Genomic DNA, 20,640 nt, shown 5'->3' on the forward strand with positions numbered 1-20,640 from the left:
ACATCGACACGACTCATGTGCAAAAACAGGATTAAAGCTGAACAAAGAAAACCCGATGATTATCTCAATTGATCAGAAAATTATTAACAAAATTCAACGCCCTTTCATCATAAAAACATTCAAACAAAACCCTTCCTAATTACTTTGTGGATATCGACAAACTAATATTAAGGTTTATATGGAGAGGCAAAAGACGGAGAATACCCAATACAAAACGGAATGAGAACTAAGTGGAAGGTCTGACAAAGAACCGTCCAGTCAAATCTTAATATATATATATATATTACATTTCTCTTTGGTTATGCTTAGAAAAACTATTCCTACACCGATATTACAAACATACAAAATTTTCACCAGATCACTTTTACATTTAATTAAGTCCACATTGAATATAAAAGTATTAATACTACTTCACTCCTACTCACTATTATTAAATGTAGCTAACACGATGTAGTGAGAAAGCCAGCCCATTTCTGGCAATATCAAAAGTTACTTTCCTGTATGTTATCACCAGGTTGCAGCTACCTTAGGGAACACTACCCTAGAGTCCCCCGCCTTGGCCCTGGGGGCCGCAACCAATGACCCAACCTTGAGGCTCTGCACCCACAGGCCTGAGGCTTCGGACAGCCGCCAGTTCCGGATCGCCCTTCTCTGCCTTCTAGCCTAATCTGGACCACCAAGACTCGCACACTGCGCCCTCGTCTGTTTCCAGGCGAGCCCTACCCGCCCTCGCGCGACGCGTCGCCCGGCCTGGGAGGTTCCCTAGGCCGGCTAAAGTTCTAGCAAGGCTGCTGGGATTTGGGCTACTTCTCCCATGAGCCATCACGGCCACGGACAAGCAGGCCCGAACTACATTTCCCAGAGGGCAGCGGTCAAGCGGATCTTCGGCTTCTCTTCCATTTTCGCGCCATTCTGGAGCTGTGCAAGGTGAGTTGAACTCCCCTCGGGATGTAAGAGGCACGGAGTGCCGAGAGGCTGGGCTCTGGACAACCAAGTTCATGAGGGATGTGGGAGGAAGTCTTTGAAGTATGGAAGCCAGTAGTAGGGGCGACTAGTTGTTACCTTGATCTCAGGCCTGAGGTTCAAGCACCACAGGGGAAGGTGGTGTGTACCGGTGGGGCCAGATTGGGGGCATGGGGGGCGTGTGTGTGTGTGTGTGTGTGTGTGTGTGTGTGTGTGTGTGTGTGTGTTTGTGGGCATGGGGGGCGTGTGTGTGTGTGTGTGTGTGTGTTAGAAGAGCAGAGATGAGAAGCACAACTTTAAAAAAGAGATAGAATTGTTTCTTTTGTAATAATGAATTAGAGAACATGAAATGTTCTTCAGTAAGCTAACATATTAGCTAACAGTAAGCTAACAAATAGCTAACATATTAATATAGTATTACAGCATATTATTAAGTTTTTATAGAGATTATCTTTCTCCAAGATATTCATATTTAGTAGGTGATTTTCATACTCTGGATTTTACAATGAGAAACCAAGGCAATCAAATCTCATAGACTCTAAGAACGTTTTCACATTTAGAAAATCTGAATAGATTCTGTCTTAAATTCAACAGGATACCTACCTTGGATACATAATTCCTACATTATGTATACTTCTTTTAAGCCTGGACTGATATCATGATGAATAATGGTATGTATACCATCATATAAAGAACCAAATTAACCTGTTACCTGCTGTTAGGTTTTTGTGTAGATATTTAATTAATATAAATTCCTAGGAATAGAATTTGGGACAAAAAAATCAGACTCTTGAAGTGCCTGGGTGGCTCAGTCGGTTAAGCCTCTGACTCTTGATCTCAGCTCAGGTCTTGATCTCAGTGTGGTAAGTACTGGTCTCACACTGGGCTCCATGCTGGGCTTGAAGTGTGCTTAAAAAAAAAAAATCAGATTCTTACTAAATGCTTTTAAGATATGCCTAACCATACCATCTTAGTATTTGGGTTGATAAAAAGACTCGAATGACATGGTTGATATTTTTATGTTCCTTTTAGTAAGTAAGGTGAACACTGAATGGAAATAAATGCATCTAAGTCCACTAGGGAGGTTCGGATACTGTGCCTTGGGAATTCATAAGGCTGTGATGTTACTCAGAGTAGCCACCACCATCCGCTTACTATCAAATTATGCTGACCTAAAAAAAAGCACTGTGATGGTAAGGAATTTCTGTTATAAATTTTTATCTTTTTAAATAGATATAATTCTTTAAGATACACCTTATTTTCATTTATTTGTTTACCCATCCACCCACTCAGCATGGAGCCCAACACAGGGCTTGGACTCACAACCCTGAGAGCAAGACCTGAGTGGAGATCAAGTGTATTCAGTAGTCTTTAATGTAGTCACAGGGTTGTATAACCAGTACCACTGTTAATGTGCCACTATTAATTATGTATAAGTACTTCATTTGTTTTTTTATGTAGTAAAGTGTACATAACAAAGTTTGGGGTACCTGGGTGGCTCAGTCGGTTAAGCATCTGACTTCGGCTCAGGTGGTGGTCTTGCAGTTTGCAGGTTTGAGCCCCGCATCTGGCTCTGCACTGGTTGTGCGGAGCCTGCTTGGGATTCTCTCTTTCCCTCTCTCTCTGTCCCTTCCCCATTTGTGTTCTCTCTCTCCCTCAAAATAAATAAATAAACTTAAAAAAAGTATACCTAACAAAATTTGACATTTTAACCATTTTTAATGCACAGTTCTGTCGCATTAAGTACATTTGTATTGTTCTTGCAGCCATCACCACCATTCATCTTCAGAACTTTTTCATCTTCCCCAACTGAAACTCTACCCATTAAACACTTCCCATCCCCCATCGCCCCCTAGTCCCTGGCATCCACTTTCTGTTTCTATGAATTTGACAATTCTAAGAATCTCATATAAGAGGAATCATACAATATGTGTCCTTTTCTTTTAAATATTTATTTTTGAGAGAGAGACAGAACGCGAATGGGGGAGGAGGAGAGAGAGGGAGACACAGAATCCAAAGCAGGCTCCAGGCTCCGAGCTGTCAGCACAGAACCCAATGCAGGGCTCAAACTCACAAACCGTGAGATCATGACCTGAGCTGAAGTCGGCCACTTAACTGACTGAGCCACCCAGGCACCCCAATATGTGTCCTTTTGTGACTAGCTTATTTCACTTCACATAATGTCTTCAAGACTCATCCACGTTGTAACTGGTATCAAAATAACCTTCATTTTTATGGCTGCATAATATTCCCTTGCATGTATATACCACATTTTCTTTATCAGTTTATGAACATTTGGGTTTCTTCCACTTTTGGGCTGTTATAAATGCAAACATTTGTGTAAAAGGTTTTGTGTGTGTGTGTGTGTGTGTGTGTGTGTGTGTGTGTGAATGTATTTTTTATTCTTGGGTATACACCTAAGGGTGGAATTGCTGGATCACATGGTATCTCCTTCATTACATGTTTTATTTTTATGATGTTACATTCGGCAGCTTTTTGGAGCATGTGACTAATGGAGTGGGAAATAGTTCTGTGAAGTAAACTTCCCTAAGGATATAGCAGTGAGACCAGCATCAATACAAGACTGTTCTCAGAGACTATCCATATTTTTAGGCAGTAATCCAACAATAAGCATACATAAAAATCTTATAGAACATCATATTACTGGTAACTGAAGAAAACAAGAACCATTTAGCAAAATAATTCAAACTTACTGTACTCCAAGACCAAGTAAACACTGTTTAAAAGAATGAACTTTGCACATTTTGGAAAACAGCTTCCACTTATAACAAATGTTCATAATGCATATATATTTTAAGACATGGCCATTGAACTGATAACTTCATATACTTAAATTCTCATCAAAATCAAAATATATTGTATATATACACAGGGGAATATTATTCAGACATTAAAAAGAAAAGCTTACCATTTGCAACAGTATGGGTGGATGTTACCCTAAATGAAATAAGTCAGAGAAAGACAAGTAGCAATACTATATGATCTCTTTTATATGAGGAATCTAATCCCCCACCCCTCAACAAAACCTGAACTCCGATACAGAGAAAAGATTGTAGTTGCCAGAGGTGGGGGTTGGAGGGTGGGTAAAATATGTGAAGGTGGGAAAAAGGTACACACTTCCAGTTATAAATGAATCATGGGGATGTAATGTACAGTGTGGTGACTATAGTTAATACTGTATTATAATAATCATACTATATTGTATATTTGAAAATTGCCAAGAAAGCAGATCTTCAAAGTTCTCATCACAAGAAAAAAAATAACTGTATGGTGATGGATATTAACTAGACTTAACTGAGGTGATCATTTTGTAATATATAAACAAATTTTGAATCCTGCTATATGCCTGAAACTAATATAATGTCATATGTCAGTTATCTGTCAAAAAATATCTAAGTTTTAGGTTAAAGTCTAAAGCAACAGTATAATATCTCAAAAAAGTGGTTACTGAGGCACGACCTTCTTGAGGTTACCTTAGGTATTTTCTGTCAGCTTTGTTTTCTAAGTATCTAGTTATTTGATCCCTGGTGAAATTTTGAGATTTTATGATTCAGATAACATAATAGTATTTTGGAACACAGACACATACACACGTATACACACATATGTATACACACACATACACTTTGGCTAAGATTAACCATGTGAGCTTCACCTTTCTTCTATTCATCAGTACTATGAAATGTGTACATCAAAAGAAATCTTCAAACATATATGTCATTGAAACAGCAAAGAAACCTGTCTCTTGTGTGTAGGCAATTATTACTTTTCAAGAAAAAAAAGATCAAGAGAAAAAGACAAGCACTGTTAATGTATGGGTGTTTTGCTTTCTGGACTTTCTCTGTCTACTGAAATCTGATGATCTGTCAGTCTTTCAATATTGAAGTATGCATGTATCTTACAAATAATGTAGTGTAAATATGGTTTCATAATGTGATTTTTCTACTGACAGTATTTCTGGAATATTTTCCATATCTTCATTATTTTTCCCTTACTTCACATTTGGTATGTGATATATTTCAGCAGTTTTTCTGGATTGTTGTACCCTGCCTGACCCAATTTAATGTCTTTTCTAACCTGTATACTTTTTCAACCTGTTCACCCTCACCTGATCCCAAAGCCAGGAAGTAAGGTGTGGTTTGGATGATGTAGGTCCTTTTCAGTCCTGAAAGCCGTGAATGAAGGGGGAAGCATGTGTTCAGGGCAGGAATGAGCAGCACAGTCTCAGGTGCAGAACAGCTTTCCCAAAATGGAGCACTGACCAGAAAGCTATCTGCTGAAATATCTGGATTTCCTGGGGATTAGGGGAAGAGTTTCAATTTATCTAAAATCCTTCTAATCTTTTGCAGTTGTGTGTGTTTGTGCTGAGGGAGATATTAAATAAAATGGAATGGAGAAGCAAAACATTTAAGTTGTTACATAGTAACACTAAAGCATGCTTGCTCTCACAATCTCTTTTTCCTTTCCCAGGTCTGGATTCTCTGTTTTTCTCCAGTAGGGAAACCCGTAGGAGAACGGATCAGTTTTTGCAGACATCAAGCTATGACATATGTAAGTTGGTGTTTCCTTCTTGTTGAAATAATGTGATATAAATGTTTTCATTAGTTGTCCTAGAAGCTTCCTACCTAAAAGAACCCCAGTCAATTATGAACAATGGTTCCAGATAACCTCATGTTCTCCGTATGTGACCCAGTCTCCTCCAACCAGTGTTTATGTATATACTGACCAGAGTATTCATTATCTCCTCTGTGCCTAACTTATTTTAAGAGCAGTGAAGGGAGAATGAAAAAGTAAAGTCCTGTAAAGAAATGATTTGAGCTTTGCAAGTCAGGATTGTAGTTGATGAATTAGAGATGAGGATCCCATATGGCCAAACTTCTGAAGATTCTGACATTCTCACAGACATGAGTTTTCTAGGTACATGTGACAAAGCCTGGTAATAAATGGTATCTGTCTTAGTGTAGATTGAGATTAATACTTTGTGAGGCTTTTAAAATTGAATAGACATGTGATTTAGAACTTGCAAATATATGGATCATGGGTTTTACTATTAGTTTTTATTTTATTTTGTGAGAGAGAATGAGGAGGGAAGGGGCAGAGAGAGAAGGAAAGAGAATCCCAATAGGTTCCACGCTGTCAGTGGATGATAAGCCTGATACTCAACTGACTGAGCCACCCAGGCACCTGTAGATCATGGGTTTTAGTAAGGAATTTCTAAATGATAAATATCATGACTACTGCTGACTAGATAGGCTGAAACTAACTGACTGATATACTTCTGGATCAATCTTAGTATCCTCTAACTCAGAAACCAGAAGAGTGTTAAGTGAGGGATTGTTGATGGCCATAAAAGAGAATAAAATCATAATTAGTAAGTTAACAGAGATCAAGAACTGTGTAAAGACCCTAGAAATGTTGTCCAACCTAATGCATACACCTAATCATCTCAAGATGATTAATTATAATTCTTAAGTTAGAATGCTATGCAGTCATTCAAAATATTTGTCAAAACAAGAAAACTGTGTGATAGGATTTAACATAAAGAACTTGAGGACTGAAGACATCCCTTAGTTTTCTCAAAGTATTGTTTTTCTATCCCTTGTGACAATGTCTTTTTTTTTCTCCAAATGTAGTGTTTAGTCCATTTACATTTAATGTAATTACTGACACAGTAATCCATTTTATTTTGTTTGTTTCCATCTGACTTTTGTTCCCTTGTGTCTCAACTTTGTCTTCTCTTGCATTAAATACTTATTTAAAATTCCATTTTAACTTGTTTTTCACTATGCTTTGTGCATATTTTTAGTGGTCACTGTCTGTATTAAAATATATATTCTAAACTATTCACAGTCTACTTAGAGTTAATATTGAACCACTTCACATAAAGTGTAAGAACCTTGCAATGCGTAGGTCCATTTATAGCCCCTATCTTCTATATTATAGTTGTCATATATGTATTGTACATAGATATGTATGTACATAGATATGTATTGTATCTATGTTCATTTAAGACTATAATACCATGTCTTTAACAACATCTCTATTGACATGTAGTACATGGCACATATTTAAAGCATACAGTTGGATTCAATTTTTTTAATTGAGATATAATTGACATATAACATTATACATGGTTCCCAACTGAATTTTTCAACTTTATGATTGTGTGAAAGCAATACCCACACAACCATTTTGTTTTTCACTTTCAATATAGTATTAAGTAAATTACATGAGATATTCAACACTTTATTATAATGTAGGCTTTGTGTTGGATGATTTTGCCCAACTGTAGGCTAATGTAAGTATTCTGAGTTAGTAGGCTAACTGTGATGTTCAGTAGGTTAGGTGTATTAAATGCATTTTTGATTTATGAGATTTTCAGCTTACAGTGGGCTTATCAGGATGTAACCCCATCATAAGTCAAGGAGCATCTGTGTATTAGTTTCAGGTATACAGTATAATGATTTGATATTTGTTTACATTGTGAAATGATTACTACAATGAGTCTGGTTAACATCCATCACCACACAGAGGTACAAATGGATTAATTTTGAAATGTGTATATATTCATATATAGATAATGAATATAATCAGAAAAATGAACAAATTCACTGTCCCCAAAAGTCTTTGCAATGCTTCCCTCCCAGCCCTCCCTGGCCCCTCCCACTCTGCTTCCAGGCAATTACTGATCTAGTGTCTGGTAATAAATTAGGTTGCACTTTCTAGATTTGTATGTAAATAGAATTGAACAATATGTACTTTGTCTTATTTCTTCCATTCAGCATAATTATTTTAAGATTCATCCATGTTGTTGCATGTATCAGTTCAATCCAAAATATGGTTGAATAGTATTCCATTATATGGATATATCATAATGTATTCATCCTTTCTCCTGTTGACATTTTGGTTGTTTCAGTTTTGTGTTATTATAATGAAAGCTGTTAAGACCATTGCTGTGAAAGTTTTTGGGTGGGTCCAAGTTTTTATTCCTCTTAGGTAAACTCTTAGATATGAAGTTGCTAGGTAGTATGATAGTTATGTGTTTGACTTTATTTTATTTTTTTAAGTTTATTTTGTTTTGGAGGGAGAGAGTGCATGTGTATGCACGAACCAGGCAGGGGCAGAGAGAGAGGGAGAGAGAGGATCCTAAGCAAGCTCTGCACCTGCAGTACAGAGCCTGATGCAGGAATCAAACTCATGGAACATGAGATCATGACCTGGGCCGAGTCGGAAGCTTAACCAACTAAGCCACCCAGGCGCCCCATGTACTTGACTTTAGAATGAATTGCCAAGCTGTTTTCTAATTTTTAAACCTATTTCGTAGTCTCCTATTAATGTGTAACAGTTCCAGTGACTCCACATCTTTGTCACTTATTTTCAGTATTCTGAATTTTAGCCACTCCCTTTAAGCCCCCCCCCCTTTTTTTTAGCTGAACGTCACAAATTTTGATGTGTTATCTGTTCATTATTATCCAGGTGAACTTCTCAAGCTGTGGGTAAATGGAGAGAGATCACTCAGAGCGGATTCCAGATACAGAGACTTGGAAGGCCAGGGGGCAAGAAAGGATAGTTAAGAGGTGAAGGGGAAATCACAGGAATGTTAATTCCTTTGAATCTAATTAATGAACACCCAATACACAGAAGGCTCTATTCTAGTTGATGAGAACATAATGGTGGAATAGACAAAGTCTCTGCCTTCATGGGGGCTCTGTTCCAGTGAAAGAAGATGTGTGGAGATAGTGTTTAAGGTTGGAGCTGGGGGTGGGAAGCCTTATTCTTAGGCATTTATATAAACAAAAGGGTGAATTAAAAGTTTGCCTTGATAATGGCGGAGATTTGAGTTTTCCTGAATGAGGAGAAAGGATGAGACCTGACTGTGACCTGTGCATTGAATTTAGAAACACCTGGGTTCCAATCTGTATCTATCCTTAAACACTGATTTGATCTTGATAGTTATCTATCAATTTTCTCATCTTCAAATTTGAGATACAGATACCCACACTCCAAGAGCCTTTTGAAAAAAATTTTTAAACGTTTATTTATTTTTGAGAGATAGAGACAGAGTACAAGTGGGGAGGGGCAGAGAGAGAGGGCACAGAATCTGAAGCAGGCTACAGGCTCAGAGCTATCATCTCAGGGCCGGATGCAGGGATCCCAACACACAAACCATGAGATCATGACCTGAGCCAATGTCGGAAGCTTAACTGATTGCACCACCTGGGAGCCCAAGCCTTATTGAAATCTTAAAAAAAAAAGAGGCCCTATAAACTGCCTAACATGTATTTGTTGTTGGGTCATTGTTTTGCATTGACTGCCCTCAACATTGTATCTGAAATTAGGAAGATACTATTTTGTTCCCAGCTGTGCTCACTTAGTATTTGGAAGATTCCAGATATTTAACTGAACCTTAGTGAGCCTTGGTTTTCTTGTCACTGAAATGAGGTAAAAACAGCACCTAACTTGTAGTGCTATTGCTGTTTGTCAACGGACATTTGAGAAGCTCTATATGCATAGTAAGAATCAAGAGTCAGGCTGTGGTCTTTCAGCCATGGTTTCAAATATGGATTCCATAGCATACTAGAAATGTATGATATAGGGCAGGTTATTTAACCAACTTCTACAAAATAGGAATAATAATAGAATTCAGTTCCTTGTGTTGAGGAAAGTAAAGTTTAAGATCACTGCCCTTCACGCTTTAAACCCTGACAGTTAAACCCTGACAATGTTTTTGAAAAGTATGTTTTTATATTGCACAGTCACACTCCTTGGCACATAAAGGAATGGCTTGGATTTGAGGTTTGAAATCTGTCAAAAACCTGTACCCAAGAGGCATAGGGAAACCCCAATTTCTGGCACATTACATAATGAGCTTTCCTAGTCAATAAATCCATCCAAGGCTATCTGAGAAAAATCCTTATCTGTAGGGCACCTAGTCCAGGAATAGGGGCAGCACCAGAGACTGAAATACAGTGAGTACCTTGAGGTGGCAAGGCTCTCACCTGGAGGATGGCCGCCACACTCCGGGTTCCTCCCACACACCCCTGGTCATTAGGATAGCACTGGACAGCTGCCCGAGGCCCCAGACATGCCTACACGGCTTCAGACTCCACAGTCCCCTTTGGCTTTCTGGAAAGACCAGCCGATTTACTGTTGCAGCCTCAGCAGGAAGCGCCAGCAGCTCTTTGCAGACGCGGCTTGGCTTGTTTAGGGGCGGGTCCAAAATGCAGTAAAGTCCTTTGAACATGAGGCGCCCACAGCCAAGAATTCTCTTGAAGGCCACATTTCCCAGAGGTCACTGAGGCCGAATTAACGGGGGGGGGGGGGGGGGGGCGGGGAATGGGTGGTGCCCTGGGGATTATGGGGCCACAAGGTGCGATGGTGGTGTCAAAGGAAGAAACCACCGCGGGATGTCCTGTACCCATAGTCGATGCCAGACCTAAACCTGCAGTGAGATTAGAGGTTGAAAGTTTAGAGCTGCGCTAGGTCAGAGGGCCTAGTGGGTAGACACAATGTGTCACATTTGCATGTGCCTGAGAAGCAAAAGAGGGGATTGTGAGACAGGGTCACCGAGGGTGGGAGCGAGCATGCGGTGTGCGTGTCTGTGTGTAACAGGCCCGGGTGGGACTCCGGTGACGGTCTATGCCATTGTGACCCCCGAAGGAGTGTGTGATTGTGTGCCTTTGACTAGGAAGAATGGCCTTTATGTGAGCATGCGTTGTGGCCTCTATGCGTGTCTCTGTGCCCAGTGGTTATGTACTGGCTCCTCTACCCTCTCATTGCACAGCCACTGTGCAGCTGCAACAAAGAAATGACCCTAAGAGAGGTCACATTTTGCACTAGCATAAAATGAAGGTTTCCAGCAAGAAAGCACACACCTCAACTTGGGGTAGTAAGTTTTAGAGCCTCAAGGTGCCCCTTAGACCAGACTCTTGTAAAGACATTATGGGGCCATCAGAGTCACACACTCTGGTGGAAGCCCTGCCCTTGGTGCCTGTGGGAACAGCTACAAGTCCATGACGGCAGCATTGCCACAGGTCTGACCCCAGGCACCCACGGTGAAATCAAATACAGGTTTCAGCACCCCTTCTGTTTCCGGGTTTGTATGTGAGGTTATGATTCATTTCTCTATTCTTGCCATTCTCCAAAAGAAGCAACACAAGGAGTAGGAAAGAGATGTTGCATTGTAATGCACGTTAAATATTGTTGATGCCAAAAAAAAAAAAAAATCAAACTTCAGGTGAGTTTCCTTGTTCACACAAAAATTTTTTTTTAATATTTATTTATTTTTGACTGGTTTGGGGGAGGAACAGAGAGAGAGAAAGGGAATTAGAGAACCCCAAGCAGGCTCTGCACTGTCAGCACAGAGCCCAATGTGGGGGCTCGAACTCACAAACCATGAGATCATGACCTGAGCCAAAGTTGGATGCTTACCCGACTGAGCCACCCAGGCACCCCACAAAATTTTTATTTGGGTGTGGAACATTTGATTTTCTTTGTCTGAAGTGGGCTAGGTAGAGACAACCTTACGCCTCCCATCCCCAGTCCATAATGGAAGTCATCGAGGTAAATCCTCCCTCAACAGTGGCTCTTATTTTCTCTGTCTTCTCCAGGTAATAATCACATATTATTTGAATGTCATTTGAATTATACAGTTGGTCTTTATTTTAGTTGGTGATTGAGCAAGGCAGCAGGGTTTATGGGGAATCACACACCAGATATCTTTGATTTTCTGCGGAGGCCTACTAATCAGCAAATGGCAAAGGCATCGGCTTTGTGAAGCTTTTGGAAGGGGGATTATAATTGGGGATTTGAGGATAGAGATCTGTGCCAACAGTGGAAGGAATGTGTTCAGGTGATCTCTAAGTTATAATTAGTAATACTAGTCAGGTGTTAGCTTGTGGTCTGGCAGCCTGAGTGTTTTCAGGTATACCATTGTGTGGATTGTGAGGGGCAACGTGGAGTGATATTGAGGAGGATGGGCCCTGAATATCCAATATTTGGTTTGAATCCTGGCCCTGCCACTTCCTAGCTGTATGAGCTTGGTGTGTCCACACAGCCTCTGTGTTCCACAGTGCTCAGATGTACGTTATAACAGTACATATATCATAGGGATATAACAAAGATAAAAATGTAAAGCTCACGGCAACAGAGCTTGGAACATAGGAGTGTTCAATACATATTAACTGTTGTGATTCTGGGTGATTCCCCTTCAGGGTCCAATAGTAACGACAATATGAAGGTAATTGATGGTTATTTGCAAGGTAAGAAAATTATCCAGAGGCTCAACTGGTTAAAAACAGAGGTTCTTGATCTTCAATTCTTTGATTGCTCTTATGAGCTTTCCAGGGGCCCACAGATCACTTGAAATGGTATTCAGAAATGTGTATTTACTGATTACCAAAGGTAAATATAACCAAAATAATTCAGAAATATTGGTTTGGAAACAAAATGGTAATAATGGGTACAATCTTGTATAAAATGTTCAAGATTACAGAAATGGTTGAGTAAATCCCACTACATACTATATACATACATGAGATAAAATAACGTACAGCTAATGAAATTATACTTATAAAGATTCTTCATAAGAAGGAAAAATATATAAGGTAATATGAAGCAATATTCACAGCTATGAAAAGTATTACTCAAAAGCATTTTTAAATTATGTATGAATCTCATTTAACACTAGAGAGTTATATAAGACATTTTGCAAGGTTTGTATCCAAAATGGCATTTTAATTATATATGTGTGAAGGAGACATCTGTATCTACATTTATTGCGAATCTACTGTGTATAAAAGTTTCTATCTGCTTTTTACACATTCATTCACTCTGCTAATTCCACTTACCTGAATTATATTCATTCACAGAAAAATCTTGATAGTGAAACTTTTGAATTATACTGATGATATTACTCAAGGATTGTCCCAGAAATGGTAGGTGAAATTTATTTCAATAACATTGTTTTTCCAATTCAGAGTTAGAGTTCATAGTTTACTTTATAAGTGGAAAGAGTCTCCCTATAATTTTACTTTAAGAGATATGTTGGATAATATTGATGCTGTATTTACAGGTAGGAATTATATCTGACTGTTGCAGGAGAATCCAGTAACCTAAAGAATTAATGAACAAGCCAGGTGCCTGAATGGCTCAGTCGGTTAAGCGTCCGGTTTCGGTTGAGGTCATGATCTCACAATTCGTGGGTTCAAGCCCCGCATCGGGTTCTGTGCTGACAGCTCGGAGCCTGCAGCCTGCTTTGTATTCTGTGTCTCCCTTTCTCTCTGCCTCTCCCCTGCTTACACTGTCTCTCTCTGTCTCTCAAAAATGAATAAACGTTAAAAAAATTTTTAAATTAATGAACAAGAAAAATAAAATTACCCATGGTGTGTTGTCATCATGTCCTTCTCCCTCCCTGCCCCCCCACCATTAGTCACCAATTATATTATATATTTTTTTTCCAGTTTTTATCTTGATTTGATCATGTAAGGTGACAAAGAATTTCCAACTCTCAATTTATAAAAGGAATCCATAGATTTCATTATGCCTCTGTGCATGTAAAGAGAAGGCCCTTGGTTCCCTTCTTACTTGAAAAACCTTTCTGATTTTTTTCATCTCCTAGGAGTATAGATTTGTCAGTTTAAATCAATTACCAGAATATGGGGTTATTAGCTAACAGCATTTTAAAATCAATTTTTTAAAATAAGATTAAATATCATTTCACAGAGCATAGAAAAGATCTAGGGGGCACCTGGGTGGCTCAGTCGGTTAAGCAACCAACTCTTGACTTAGGCTCAGGTCATAATCTCACAGTTCACGGGTTCAAGCCCTGCATCGGGCTCCATGCTGATAGTGTGGAGCCTGCTTTGGATTCTCTCTCCGTTTTCTGTCTCTCTGTCTCTCAAAATAAATAAATAGTGGCACAAAAATAGACACTAAGATCAATGGAACAGAATAGAGAACCCAGAAATGGACCCACAAACGTATGGACAGCTAATCTTTGACAAAGCAGGAAAGAATATCCAATGGAACAAAGGTAGTCTCTTTAGCAAGTGGTGCTGGGAAAACTGGACAGCGACATATGGAAAAATGAACCTGGACCACTTTCTTACATCATACACAAAAATAAACTCAAAATAAATAAACTTAAAAAAATCTGATGTCTGGATTATTCCAAGTATCTGTTGTATGAACAGTATTTCCAATGATGGATTTATATTAACAGAAACATGGGATAGATAGTAAAGTTATGAATAATCAGATAAATCTCCACATTGTTCCAAAAAACAGTATTTAGACTCATGAAATTTTTAATTTGCACCTGATCAGATTCTCTCAACTCCTTCAGGATACTGAAATGGTTTTTCTGAAACTGCCTGGGGCAGAGGCATATTTTCTCCTAACGTGTTTGAGAATATTTTTTGTTTATATTGTGTATTGAGAATTACATGCTTAAAGCCAGCCTTTGACATTTTTTAGTTAGCATTGTAAGGAAAAATGGAATTAGCAGAATTGTGTTTTTTTTAAAACAGTAAATTAAGGAACTTGGAAGTTTCTCCACTTCAATTAGTAATAACTAACTTTAAGCAATTATTTTATTACATATTTTATATAGATTACTTAATCTTCAGACTATTTTATATGCTGTATGATATTTTTTCCCAATTTGTCAATGAGACTTCAACGGACTGGCATGTTAGTAAATATCAGAGTTTAAATCTGAAATTCATGTCCTAAAAGTCTGACAGTGTCTATATTTATTACAGCAAGAGACTACCTCCCAAATATTGATTATTTTTAAAAGCTCTCTGCCTCACTCAGTAATTTATCACAAGTGTCTTTTCTTCACTTGTGTGAACCAATCTCATAATTATTGATAACCACATAGTATGCCAGAATGTATTACAACATAATTTTTTTAATGTTTATTTCTGAGAGAGAGAAAGCGTGGGTGGGAAGGGGCAGAGAGAGAGGGAGAGATGGAATCCCAAGTAGTCTTCGCACTGTCAGCACAGAGCCCAACACAGGGCTTAATCTCATGAACCTGTGAGATCCTGATCTGAGCCAAAACCGAGTTGGCCACATAACCGACTGAGCCACCTAGACGCTCCAACAACATAACTCTTTTAATATGTTGCCTACTGTTACACGTTTTCAGTTTTCTGTTATAAAAAATTTCTCTGAAAAACGTTCTTCTGCATATAATTTGTGTACTTTTATTTTTATTTCCTTAGGATAAATTAATACTGGACTTTCACATAAGAAATCAGACATTTTAAGGGCCTACGATATTGTCTGACCCTGTAATATTAGCATTTGGCTTGATTAAATGACTAAACATACTTAGCTGTTACTTTTAAATGCCAATAATCCAGCAAGGGACATAAACTATGAATAGAAACAAATGTAAATCAGTGTACAGTAAATACCACAAAAGACAGGTGACATACCTTGGGAATTCATGGGAAAGTGACATTGGTTGGATTTGGGCCATTACTGTAACGTTGGAATAGGTTATACTGAGCCCATGGAATCTCTCTGAAGATAAGTGGGATTTATTCTGTAAACTTTGCCTTCTAATTTTTTTTCCTCAACTGATGTTTAGATGCAAAATGAGAGTGATAGGCTACGGTAATTCAGCAGTTGTATGAAAGACATTGTTGCTAAATGTCAAAATAAAGCCTCCTTAGGGTCAAGAAGACTCAAGAGTTTTTTTCCAAGCTCAAGAAGAGAGTGTTTTAAAAATAAATGAAGTCTCTACTTTTTGGAGAATAGCTTCTTTTAACACATACATTTGTGTATGTATACATTTTTAAATTAACATATGGCCACTGTTAAAATAATTATGAAGTATATTTATTTTTTAATTATTTTTTTAAATGTGTATTGAGAGAGCGAAAGTCAGAGGGTGGGGGGAGGGGCAGAGAGAAATCCCAAGCAGGCTCTGCATTGTCAGTGCAGAGTCTGAGGCAAGGCTTGAACTCACAAACCCTGAGATCATGACCTGAGCCTAAATCAGTAATCAGGTTTAACTGACTGAGCCATCCAGGCACCCCACTTATGAAGTACATTTAAAACCAAAAGAAAACCAAGATTACATCTGTTTAAAAATAGTCATGGTAACATAGGATTGTATAACATAACAAAATGGAAAAATTACCAAACCTTTGAATCTGTTGATATCCTATGCCTGTTTCCCAATGTCTGTCTCTTTTTAAATGATCTAATCATGTTGTTCTATTTTTTAAACTTATTTTTCTATTAATAATATTTGGAAATGCCCTTAAATATGTTTTCCTATTTAGCATTTAATGTTTATTTATTTTTGAGAAAGACAGAGAGAGCGAGTGAGTGGGGGAAGGACAGAGAGAGAGAGGGAGACACAGAATCCAAGGCAGGCTCCAGGCTCTGAGCTGTCAGCACAGCACCCGACGTGGGATTTGAACCCACAAACCATGAGATCATGACCTGAGCTGAAGTCGGATGCTCAACCTACGGAGCCACTCAGGCACCCCTCCTATTTAGCATTTAATGGTTGCTTTATAGTCTGTTGCCTGTATATTTGGTATTTAACTAGTCAGCTTGGCTGGACTCAAAACACAGATCCTAGGCCTACATAATTCTTTCTATGTTGTGTTCATTGCCCATATGTGGACCAACTTCAACTGACCCTGAGGCCGTAAAAGAGCCTCTAATTTGGATGATGAGCCTTTTCTCAAGCTTGGAAGGTGGGAGTGAAAGAGGTAGATCCACTCATGGAAAGACTGAGCAGCCCAATCTCAGGCCTAGATCAGCCTTCTCAACATGGGACCTTGTCCAGATCTCCTGCTCCTGTGTTTGGATCTGGCTTCAATGCCAGAAGTGACTTATTCTACAACTACTTTTGTGTAGTCTGGTGTTTGGGACTTGAGAGAGATCTTAGATCCGTCTTCTATTTTCCCTAAATTCTGTGTTAGTACTGGAGGCTAATTTTGGAAGAAGAATGGAGGAACAAAAAGCCCTTATTAAATTAAGTCATATTGGGAACAGTAAAACCTTTTTTCTTCTCTCAGCTCTAGATTCTCTGGAGTTTGCATTTTTTTCCAATGGAGGAACACTGAGGAGCGCTGATGAGGTCTTACATTTCTAAAACCATGACCTGTGTAAGTTGATGATTCCTGTCTCCTTTCAATATTACAGTGTTAGTCTATGTGGCTTTATTCATTAATTAGCCTAAAGCTTCCTACTTAAGAGGGCTTCATTCGGTTATTTGCTCTACAGTTTGCCCTAAAATCAAAAAGAGTGATAGCAAATAGCTCAGTTTCCTTCTGATAAATGTTTGCTATCCAGTGTTTTTGTATTTATTATCCAATTTACTCAATCCACTTCTTGCGCTTAGTCTTTAATCAAAGGCTATGATGGAGCAGTAGGAGAGAGAAGTCCCATGAAGGACATAATTGAATTTCCTTTATAGGTCTCTGGTTTGATGAATTAGAGATGTTGATCCCATTTAATTACCACAGGTAGACTTTCAAATCCTCCACAGACCTGAATATTCTAGGCAGATGAGATGGAAATTGGAAGGTGGTCTCATTCTTAGTATGTGATGGTATCTCATATTCTTGAGAATTGTACAGTTGGTTGGAAGCTTTTATATTCTGCATCTTTCTGAGAAATTATTGAGAGACAAATATATCTATTTTGTGGTAGAATGTGATCTGTTGAATTTGGATAACGTTTATTTGATTATGGCTCCTCCTTCATCAGGGTATGCTTAAGAACAAGAAAAAATACTGAGTAACTGATGGACGATAACAATGAATGAGAATATTATCCTAAGGAATGTAAACGTGTTGATTTCTAGAATTGATGAAGAACTTTGAAATTTTGTCCAACCAAGTATATAAATGTCAGGGATGGATTAAATCTAAGATATCTACAATAAAATGGATTGTGACACAGCCAAAATTTATTTGTCAAAACAAAGAAAAATACTTACAATATATTCTGACAAAAGATGAACTCAATGCTTGTAGAAATGTCAAACTTTTTTGAAAAGCATTTTTTTTTAACACAGAAATTCTTACATTCAATATAGGAGGAAAATCCTATCTTCTTTTAACTCTATAGGGAAATAATTTAGAACTTCACATTTTTTGAGAATTTCTACATCATGCAACTAGCTGACTACATGATTATGCATTATACTTTATTAAATAGGAAAACTTTAGGGGTGCCTGTGTGGCGCAGTCGGTTAAGCGTCCGACTTCAGCCAGGTCACGATCTCGCGGTCCGTGAGTTCGAGCCCCGCGTCGGGCTCTGGGCTGATGGTTCAGAGCCTGGAGCCTGTTTCCGATTCTGTGTCTCCCTCTCTCTCTGCCCCTCCCCCGTTCATGCTCTGTTTCTCTCTGTCCCCAAAAAATAAATAAACGTTGAAAAAAAAATTAAAAAAAAAAAAAAAAAAAAAGGAAAACTTTAATTTCATCCATTCCCCAGTAAGTCTGAGTTATTGTGATAGCTCACAACCTGCAAAGACTTATCTGTAGCAATAAGGTTCTTCAGGAATATGTGGACACTCTGCTTGGATTTTTCTAGCCCACTTGTACCTTATCACTCCCTTTCTCTAATTCATTCCTAAATCTCCTGTCTTTACATCTTGAAAATGGTTTTTTCACTTTCATACTACATGGGTTTGCAGTTTCAGGAATTAGTGACATTCAGGGATGTGGCCATAGACGTCTCTTGGCAGGAATGGGAATACCTGGACTCTGTTCAGAGGGACTTATACAGGGATGTGATGTTGGAGAACTATAGAAACTTGGTCTCACTGGGTAAGTTCATTTGTCACGAGAAATTTAGAATGTGCCCTGTGGTATGTTAACTTTCAACATAGTGAATTTCAAAGCTGCCTTTCAAGACATAAGCTGAATGAATACCTTTTTCTTGTTCCCAGAGGAAGGTTTGAGGTCTGTCAGTTTGTCAGTGCCTCTGACATTAACCATGGTCATTTTCTCTTTTGGTGATATTCACATCTCCCTCTGGCCCTTCTTGTCATTGCCTCCCTTTCTTACTGTCCAAGGGGTGGACAAAAATTCCTTATATTTATTCCATTTATAGCTATTGTCCAAGAGCCTGGTTTCCCATTATGTTCACACTGAATATTGCTATAGATTTGCTGTGTCTTCCACCTGTACCGCAATTGTTAGATGTAGATTTGTAATTGGCTGTGACAATGAGAAGAGTCTCTATAACTTATATAGTGGTGGATTGGATAAACAATATTCATTTAAAACTGAAGAGTACACATTTCATTTCCAATTTTATATGATTTATGGTTGAAAGTTACAATTCAAGAACATGACATTTATAATTGAATGGATATTTTATAAGTGAATCAGGGTGCTTCTAATTTTCCTCTTAAGGCAATAAAATAATTATAATTGGTATTATGTCCCAGAAACTCTTCCTTGGGAGGGGGGAGCAGGGAATATATATACATACATACAAATTTAAGCATCAAACAACCATGTGATAATAGTATTATACCCATTTTACTTGCCAACATTGTGGAACAGTGTGTTAAAATGACTTCCTCAAAATCATAAGGTTGGTAGGTATTAAAGGAGAAAGAATTTGGGCTCAGGCCCTCAGCTCTAAAGAATGTTCTCAAACATTGTTAACTTTTCAATCACTTTGTTAAATGTTCTCTTAAGAGGAAGAGTCTGTATTAAAAAAAATTTCATCATACCTGCCTGGTTCCTTAAATCATCTCATCCTTCTATTATCTGAAATCTGTATCGGTAACATTTAACCTCTATTTCATTACAAATTTAAAGAAAACTAAAGATTTTGTGAGTTTTGCTTATATTTCTATACCATGTGGCTTTTTTTTTTCCTTGCAAGCAGGACACTCCATTTCTAAGCCAGATGTGGTTGACTTATTGGAGCAAGGAAAAGAGCCCTGGATGATTTTGAGGGAAGAAACACAGACAGTACACAGGTAAGGAGGGCAAAAGGAGGCCGTCAGGGCTGGTAGCAGCCTACATGGTAATGGGGAGGCGTACATCTCTGTGTTGTTTGTAAAGCCCTCCAGGGCACCAAGACTTGTGGAGCATGGGCTTGAGACCTGGGGAGAAAATAAAGGTCTCAACATGAAGTATAGAGGAAACTTCAATTTTATTTACCAAGCACGTTATTTCTCTTACATTTCAAACCCATTTTCAGTGACAAGGAATCTCATTTTTCATTAGTGCAATCTTTTACCTGTATGTTGGATTCAACTGCTCTCCAGCTCCTCTTTTATGTACACACACATATCAATGCAATGATAGTGAACACGACTTATCAAGTTCCTGCTCTCATGGAATTTACATTGTATTAGAGTGAGGATAACAGTAAACAGGTAAATAGATAAATAATATTAGGCAATGGAATGAGCTATGACAGAAAGTAAGAAGAGATTGGGCCATTTGAGATAAAGTGGTTGGGGATGACTTTTCTGAGATGATAACATTTGAGAGGAGACATGACATAAGGGCCCAGGACATGTGTTTGGGAAGAACATTCCAACCTAAATGAACAGCTTAGAAGACTCAAGAGGTGGCTGGGGGCAGTGAGGGAAAGGAATGAGGAGACTGGAGGGAGAGGGCCAGAGAGAACTTTGTGAGTTTGAGCAGCACC

The 20,640-nt window shown here is 38.4% G+C and overlaps 1 protein-coding gene and 1 long non-coding RNA gene across 2 annotated transcripts in view; both read left to right on the top strand.

The window, feature by feature from the left end:
• Window positions 1–20,640, top strand: part of LOC106980266 (zinc finger protein 585A) — a 404,538-nt gene that overhangs the window by 332,586 nt on the left and 51,312 nt on the right. The gene's annotated exons all lie outside the window — the stretch shown is intronic.
• Window positions 580–19,979, top strand: LOC128313199 (uncharacterized). The gene is made up of 5 exons (XR_008293541.1): window positions 580–927; window positions 1,558–1,634; window positions 5,455–5,535; window positions 12,855–12,920; window positions 19,867–19,979. It is a non-coding gene; the product is annotated as an uncharacterized LOC128313199 (long non-coding RNA).

The sequence above is a fragment of the Acinonyx jubatus genome, chromosome E2 (genome assembly GCF_027475565.1).
Source record: "Acinonyx jubatus isolate Ajub_Pintada_27869175 chromosome E2, VMU_Ajub_asm_v1.0, whole genome shotgun sequence".
Lineage (NCBI taxonomy): Eukaryota > Metazoa > Chordata > Mammalia > Carnivora > Felidae > Acinonyx > Acinonyx jubatus.